Below are 9,167 nucleotides of genomic sequence, written 5' to 3'. Positions count from 1 at the left end.
TCTCTCTCTCTCTCTCTCTCTCTCTCTCTCTCTCTCTCTCTCTCTCTGTGTGTGTGTGTGTGTTGTGTTTATTTTTCATTTACTTTCAGGAATTTTAATTTATTTCATAATATCTTTTCTGACCCATTCATCATCTAGTAATGAGTTGTCCAATCTTCATGTGTTTGTGTATTTATTAGATATTTATTTGCTGTCAATTTTAAGTTTTATTGGGAAAAGCAGCTTCCTAATAAACATACATACATATATACATACATACTCTCTCACACACACATATAGATAGATATAGAGATATAGTATAGGTAAACCAGCAGAAAAATAACTTATCAGATTTATGTTACTCTGTATTTTTAATTTATATTAAGTTCACTTCTTGTGAAATTAGGTCCACCAGAATTTGGTACACATATGTTTAGAATTGTAATTTCTTCTTGTTTAACTGTCTCCTTCATTGGAGTGAGATGTCCTTTTTTATCCTATCTGGAAGGTTTAATTTGAAGTCTATTTTGTCAGATATTAGGATAACAATACCTGCTTGTTTCCTGGTCCCATTTGATTGGAATATTTTGTCCATTTTTTCACTCTAAGGTAGTGACTATCTTTAAAGCTGAGGGTTTTTTTTGTATACAAAAGATTTTGGCATACAAATGGATTTTGTTTCTTGACCCATTAAGCTAGTTTGTGTCTCAATCTATGGGTATAGGAAAAATCATCAGGAATTATTTTAATAGCAGAATAATAATATTAGGCCCTCCCCTAGGGCCTATGACATGTCTAGCCACAGGATATTGGCCCCATTAACACTGTCAAGTAAGGATTCCAACTGTTTGACCTTGTATATTGCTGCTTTTCTCATAATAGTCAGGAAATAGAAACAGCCTAGATGTTCATCAAATGATGAATGGACAATGGAAATGTTGTACCTTTGTTCAACAAAATTCTATCCAGCAATTAAGAAAAATAAAATTATGAAATCCACAGGTAAATGGATAAAAATGGAAACAATTGTCATGAGTGAAGTAACCCAGTCCTAGAAAAGCAAATACCACATATTTCCTCTCCTACACGGATGCTAGCTTTGTTCAGATATCATATTCAGATATACATATGCACACATACACAAATACACATATCATATTCAGTTTCATTTGGAATATCTATCGACATTAGGGAACTAGTAAGGTACTGTGAGATACAAAGGGATCTTTGCAGGAATGGGATATAAAGGGGGAATGTAGATTAATAAAACAGGAATGATTAATTGGGGTGGGGGTATGGAAGTGTCGGTTGAGGAGAAAATATGGGGATGGATAACTAACACTAAAGGTCTTTTGAATATCTCATGTAGAAAACTAGTAGAATCATCTTAACACAGATAAAATAGTTGTAATGGAGTTACTCTACCATTGGGGGCAATATTCCAACTATACACCACATGCAAGCAAATAAAAATCTCAGTACTAGGAATATATTACTTCTTGAATTGTAGGCTAATGGGGCACAGTAGTTCTCTTAAGCATTAGGTGTTATTGCTAATACTCCTGGTTATTCTTCAGAACATGATAGTAAAAGTCTATTGCGGAAAAGATCACATACTTACAACATGGATAAATCAAGCTGGCATTCATCTGGAAATTTCGAGCTTACTGTCTAGTTTTCATAGTGCTGGGGGTGTTCTGCCTTCCTCGGGAGGAGAAAAGAAACCATTATTCTGACTCAGCTGTGACTTCTGTGGTCTGCAGTTAACAATTGGCCTAGCAAGATACTCCCATAGATTCAATACTGAAATGAATGCTATAACAGTAAGCAACCATTTTTTGATTTCTTTTGCATTGTAAAACAGTATCTCTCCCATGTAACTCAGGTTGGCCTCCAACTCAACCACATAAATTCTGAAGTTTATAGGTGTTTGCCACCTTGATATTTGTCTATTTTTCTTCCTATCTATCTATCTATCTATCTATCTATCTATCTATCTATCTATCTATCCTCCAAGCTGCTGGCTGCAATAAATCCTCCTTAAATTGCTTTTCTCAAGTGTTTTGCCAATGTTCCTCAGTAGTGAGGCTTTCTTCATATGAGTGCTGCCGCAGAACTCTCAGCGCTCTTCGCATGCAGTCATACTTTCATGTACTGAGCACCAGCTTTAACTTATGGGCTAGACTGTTTCAGCAACTCCAGCTTTGTGTCATAGGATCTCTATCGATATCTCCTTTACCAGGATAAGAACTGTTTGAGCACTAAAACTGGACTTTGTTTAATTTTTGGTTAATTCACTATCCTTACACTTACAGAGTGGCAGCATGTAGTAGACACTCAATAAACATGTGTTGAATGAGATACCTATAGTTGAGTATATCCACAAATTGATATATAAATTGAGTATATCTCCATAGAGTCTCTACAGATGATCTTGTGCGATTAATACTTAAACAGATTTTAATTGGGAAAGATGAAATCAGTCACTAAAAGGACACAGAGTTGAGGCTCAGAACTAAACTTTAGATTCAGTTTTGTAATCTGGAAAGACAGAAACCATTTCTTATAGGTCCTTGCCATGATTGTAGAATATCAGCTTTATTCAGGCAGGGGTTTATACTGTTAGTATCTTGAAGACTGACTACTACATATTAGGTAATAATTGTTTGTCAAATTAATTAGAAGATTATCAATGTAGTCTAGCCCCTTGATTTATCGTTTTCCAGTGTTTAAAATATGATGTTTGTATAGTTTCTCCTCCTCCTCCTCCTCCTCCTCCTCCTCCTCCTCCTCCTCCTCTTCCTTCTCCTTGTCTTCCTCCTCTTCCTCCTCCTCCTCCTCCTCTTCCTCCTCCTCATCTTCCTCCTCCTCCTCTGCCTTCTTTTTTTGGTATTAGTTCTTTGAGAGTTTTGTACAAGACATTTTGATGATATTCACCTTCCCTTCTCCAGCTCTTCTAGGATTCACACACTTCCTTTCTTATCTAACCTTTTTTTCCTCCCCCATCCTTTTCCCACCAAGGTCAGTTTGTGATGCCCAAATTTTCCTGAATGTGTGACTTTCTTTAAAGTGGTGCACTTTCAGCATCCCAGTAACCTTTCACATGTGCATTATTGATGGCTCCTCACAAAATAGCATCAGACTAGGTATCTCACTTTATTTATACATCAGTTTTCTAAGGATAGCAGACCAAGGATTGTATTCTTCAGAGGGGCAATTAAGTCTCAAAAAAGTAAAATTATTTTCTCCAAGCTACTCAACTAGTAAGTGAAAAACTTAAGTCTTAAACCTTGATCTTCTTGTCTCTTCCCAGAACTTTCTCTACTTCAGATGAATTTCTTGCATTGGTGAGGGCAAGGTGTACTTGTGAACCTTGAGAATGGGGAAGGAGTAGGAAAGGACAAAGGAGATGATTAGAAACAGGAAGAACTCTGTGGAGAGTTAAAGGTGGGCCTTCCCATGGTCACTGACTCAGGAGTTTCAATTTGGGCAGGTGGAAGGCAAACCTTGTGCCTAGGTCAGTAAAGCTGCCTTAGAGTGAACACTTTCCTGAGTAAAGAAGTCCAATCCAAGCAGTATGCAGGAAAGAAACAGTATTTTAGGTCATCCTCCTATTATGAGGTTTAGGTTTAAAGGTTTGTAGATTTTTTGTTTGTTTGGTGTTTTCAGGCAAGGATGGTAATAAAAAGAGCTCCCAGGGCCTTACTAACAGCAACAGACAGTAGCATAATCCCTGTGTCTAAGTTTCTGAGGGAGCAGGCCAAGTGAGAAGAATGTGCCAGCAGGACCGGAACTTCTCACCCAACTTGGCAAAGTCAAATAGAATGACAATTAGTGGTTATAATACCCATCTCCAACACTTTTTAAAGTGTTTTAAGAATAAGTTCTAGCAGGGTGGAGGTTGGAAGGAACCATAGTCTACAAGCCAGTATTGTTCTCTCTCCTGGTCTCTCCTGGTCAGTTATATACCTCTATCTCTCTGTCTCTCTGTCCCTCTGTCTCTCTGTCTCTCTCTCCCTCTCTCCCCCTCTCCCACTCTCCCTCTCTCCCTCTCTCCCTCCCTCCCTTCTTCCTCCCTTCTTTTTTTCCTTTTGAAAAAGGGTATCATGTAGTCCAGCTTGCCCTTATATCCCAAGTGCTGGAAATACAGTCTATTGGCATATATGAAAATTCTTGGTTTATAATGTGCTGGTGATTGAGACCAGTACTTCATGCTCACTAGGAAAATCTTCTACCAACAACCAAACCCTTAGCCTTCCTCCACTGTATTGTAGGTTCAATGATGCATATGAGAGGAAGGATGGAGAGAAAGGAAGACACATTAGTTATAATAATTGTCAGTAATTATTTGTTAAGTGGAGTCCTTGGCAGTCATCATGACCTGTGGCTGGCAATGACATGTCAACCCTAGACTTTAAGAATATTTAAATCATAACCCATATTTGAGAGAAGAGAACAAGAAACCTTTGATGAGATTTGGTGAACATACATAGGGCAAGGCTTGTGCCTCTTCTCATCCCCATCCCCAACCACAAAAAGCTGTCCCCTGTGTTCTAGAAACACTCCAATCAACTATATATTGACATGCTTGCCCCAGTGGACATGAATTCCTTTCTGTGTCTCTGAACACATGACAAGTTCATGTTGAATGTATGGGCTTTGACTGTGGTAGATTGAGGATCAAAAGTATTTTGGAACAAAATAGAGACATGGGAAACTACTCTACCCAATAAGCCCTGGCCTTCCTGAACTACAGTACAGCTTCAGTGCCAATCCCAGCTAAGTAAACAATTCACTTTTCTGCTTCCCACTCCCTTTTTCTTTCTTTCCTGTAGGAGATTCTGGAAAGAATTAAAGAGCTAGGAATCAGTTAACATGGGCTTAAAGTCCCAGTGCTGTCAGTGTCACTGAGTGGCTTTGGGTGAGTCCTTTACCTCTTTTGGTCCTCTTAGTATCTTCATCTGACAATAGAATGAAGAAGTACTTTCCTAGTTATCTGGTTCTAGAGAGTATCATTTCTTTTTTTTTTCTTTTTATTTTATTTTATTTTATTTTTTTTATTGGATGATTTATTTACATTTCCTATGTTGTCCCCTTACCCCATCCCCCACCACCCCCTCGGAACTCCCAATCCCCTCGCCCCTCCTCCTTCTTCTCTGTGGATGTAACCTCTATCTACCCCCCCCCCACTCCCACCTCCCCACCCTCAAAATTCCCACCCCCTGGGGCATCCAGCCTTCATGAGGTCAAGGTTCTCTTCTTCCACCTATGCCCAGCAGGGCCCTCCACTTTTACATATTCAGCTGAAGCCCTGGATCCCCCCCTAAGTGCTCCCAGGCTGGTGGTTTAGACCCTGGGAGCTGTGGTTGGTTGGTATTGTTGCTCTCCTCATGGTGCCGTAAATCCTTTCAGCTCCTTCAGTCTTCAGAGAGTATCATTTCTTTAATACAAGGACAGGAGATAATTTTAGGCATTGTCAGAAGCAAATTTTGAATTTTAATAGCTGCAGATACATGCTAATATTAATTAGAAATACATACCTAGAGCACTAAATCTGTGATGTTATAAAGGATATAAATGAACTCTAAGGAAGAAAGTAAGACAATTTAGAGATGTATACTAAATATATTAACACACTGGTTTCTTGATATGATAAAAATATAATGGTATTTATGAGTCATACCCAAGGCTGAACAACTGTCCTAGAACTTGAAGACACCCTTCAGGACAGATATGAATCCCATTACCACTTTCACCCTTTAACCAAGAGTTGCAGTTTTATTTTTATAATTTAATATTTTTATGGTTTTGATCATTTCATTCATGAGTACTGTATTAACATCATTACCACCCCTCCTTCCACACCCTCTAACCCCTCCCATGCCCTCACCAACTTCTTCTTAAGTTATGACCTCTTTTTCTTCAATAGGTATTGTTATTTACACATATATAAGCATTTATAACTATATATTTATAGTGAGTCCATTTAGTGCTGCTCATGTGTGTATGTGTGCATTTAAGGCTGACCACTTGGGATTGGATAAACTATAAGTGGGCTCATCCCTGGAGAAAGCTGAATCTTCCTCTTTCAGCAGCCATTGATTGCCTATAGCGTTTCACCTGGGAGTGGAGCCTTGCGACATTTCCCCCATCTATGTTGGCATGCAATATGGTGTTATCATTCTGCAGGTCTTGTGTAAAGACCATTGTATTGTTGATATTTAATGGGTACAGCTTCTTTGCCATGTTTAGAAGACACTGTCTAGTAGCAAGCATCCTGGTCCTTTGGCTCTTATAATCTTTCTACCTCCCTCTTCCATGATTTCCCTTGGGCTTTAGCAATAGAAGCTTCATTGTAGATATACCAATTACTGTTGGAGAACCCACTAGAGAACAAGAACCCATAGAACAAGAAACAATTGTTCTGTGCAGTTTGATCAGTTATGGATCTCTGTAACGATCTCCATCTCCTACAAAAAGAAGTTTCTTTGATGATGTGTGAAAACTATACTTACATGCAGGTAAGTAAAGAAAAGTATTTAGAAGACAGAAATTACATTGGTTTAGGAAAATGGCAGTAGTGGGTTCTCCTTTAGAGTCTATGATCTCTTCAGCCATGGGTAATTGGCTAGGTTTTTAGCATCAGATCTGAATTTCCTCTTACTGAGTGAGCTATAAACCCAATTAGGCAAATAAAAGTGCCACGATCTCACCATCGGCGATACCTTGCCTGGCCAGTCATTGTTGTGGTTCATAGGCTTTTACATTTTACTAGGACTATTGATTGCTTTTTATTCCTGGCAGCTTGCACAACACCTTCTGATGCCATTAGAGTTAGTACTCAGGGAGAAGGCTTCCAGGTCAGATCCAGCTCCAAATTCCTCTAGATCTTGTATCTGAAGTATGTGGTGTCTTAATTTTAAGTTCTAAGAGGCAACCAAGGGTAGACCACAATAAACTATAAGGTTTGGGGAGTCTCATGAAATCCCTGACCAACAACTCAGAGGGAGAGGTTTCCCATGCTTGGCACTGGGGCTTTTGTCGGTCTAAATCCAATTCAGTCATATTTTGCTTTCCTGGCTTCTGTGGTTTACCTTATGTTGTATTCTAAAGTTTAAAATTTCAGAGTTAGGATCCACAATACAAGAGAACTTGGAGCATTTGCCTTTCTGGGTCTGAGTTTCCTTACTCAGTATACCTTCCAATTCCATCAATTTACCAGTTTTCATTGTTCTTTACAGGTGAATATAATCCCATTGTACATGTGTGACACATTTTTATTATCTATTCACCAGCTAAAGGACATTTAGGTTTTTTTCAATTTTCACTCCCACCAACCCTGAATGAGTGTTCCTGTTTCCTTGAATCCTGCCAGCATTTGGTATCAGGTGTTTTCTAAGTCTTAGCTGGCTGGCGTAACATCAAATTCCAAATTAGTTTTAATTGGCCTTTTCCTGATTACTAAGGATGTTGAACATTTTTCCACCTATTTCTTAGCCACCGTTTTCCTTCCTTTGAGAGCTCTCTGTTCAGATTAGGCTATATTTTAACTGGGCCATTTGTTTTCTTGATTCTCTGTTTTCTGAGTTCTTTGTCTATTCTGGTTATTAACCCTCTATCAGCGGTATAACTGACAAAGATTCTCTCTTTGTTGTCTTTCTCTTTACTGGCGTTACTATTTTCTTTGCTGTACAGAAGCCTTTTAACTTTATAAGGTCTCATTCATCAGACATTGGCTTTAATTCCTGACTGAACACATTCCTGTATTTTGCAGGGTACTGCCTATGTTTCATTTTAGCAGATTCAGTGTTTTGGGTTTCACACCGAGATATCTGATAAATTTGTGGTTGAATTTTGTGCAGAGTGTTAAATATGGATCCAATTTTGTTCTTGTGCATGTGGATATTCAGTTTTCCAGCACCATCTGTTGAAGATGCTGTCATTACTCTGGTGTGTATTTTTTGACATCTTTGTCAAATACCAGATATTTGTAATTATATACACTCATGCTTGAGTCTTTCGTTTAGTTTTATTGATCTACATGTCTGTTTTTGTGCCAGTACCACACTGTCTTGATTTACTATAGCTCTGCAATCTACCTTAAACTCCAATATGGTAATCCCTCTGACATTATTCTTTTTGCTCAAGATTGCTTTGACTATCTTGGACCTTTGTATTTCCATATGAGTTTTTACAATTTTTTCTACTTCTGTGAAGAATGCTATGGGGATTTTTATTGGGATGGTGTTAAATTTGTAAGTTGATTTTGGTAGGATGGTCATTTATTACAACATTTATTCTACCAATACATGAGCATGGAAGGTATTTTCATCTTCTCAATCTCTTTCTTCAAAGATGTAAAGTTTCAATGGAAAGGACTTTCACATCCTTGATTAGGATTATTCCTGGATATTATTTTGAGGCTACTGAGAATGGGACTGTTTTCATAATCTTTTCTCAGAGTATTTGTTGGGAAGTCTATTGATTTTTATAAGTTAATTTTTTAAATCATTCCACTATGTTTAAAGGGTTGATCTTTTGTGGGAAGTTTTGTGATCTCTTATGAATAAGCTCATATCATATGCAAATATGCATAAATTTATTTCTTTTCCTATTTGTGCCCCTTTAATTTTCTTCTCTTGTCTCATTGTAGCTAAAGATTCAAGCAGTAAATTTATTGGTGCAGAATGAGAATTAGTGGACAGTCTTTCTCAGTCCTGATTTTAAAAAGATTTCATTAAGTTTTTCTCCATTTAAGATGATACTGGCTGTGGATTTGTCACATAAAGCCTTTATCTTATTCTCTCCTAGGATTTCTATTATTAAGATATGTTGGTTGTGTCAAAAAACTTTTTCTGCATTTATTGAAATAAATGATTTGAAATGAAATATATGATTTTTGTCTTTAAGTCAATTTATGACTTATTACATTTATTGACTTTCATATATTGAACCATCCTTCTATGTCCAGAATAAAATTAACTTAGTCTGGGTGAATGATCTTTTTCATATATGTATTTGCTAGTATTTTATTGAAAAATTTGTATCTATGCTCATCAGGGATATTGATGTGTAGTTTTTTTCTAAAGCATTTCCTTATGATAGTCTGCTGTATCTTGCAATGATTCACTATTCATTTCCTTTCTTTCTTTCTTTCTTTCTTTCTTTCTTTCTTTCTTTCTTTCTTT

The sequence above is a fragment of the Grammomys surdaster genome, unplaced genomic scaffold (genome assembly GCF_004785775.1).
Source record: "Grammomys surdaster isolate TR1022 unplaced genomic scaffold, NIH_TR_1.0 207, whole genome shotgun sequence".
Classification (NCBI taxonomy): domain Eukaryota; kingdom Metazoa; phylum Chordata; class Mammalia; order Rodentia; family Muridae; genus Grammomys; species Grammomys surdaster.
The sequence above is the reverse complement of the archived record's forward strand: the minus strand, read 5'-3'. Positions refer to the sequence as shown.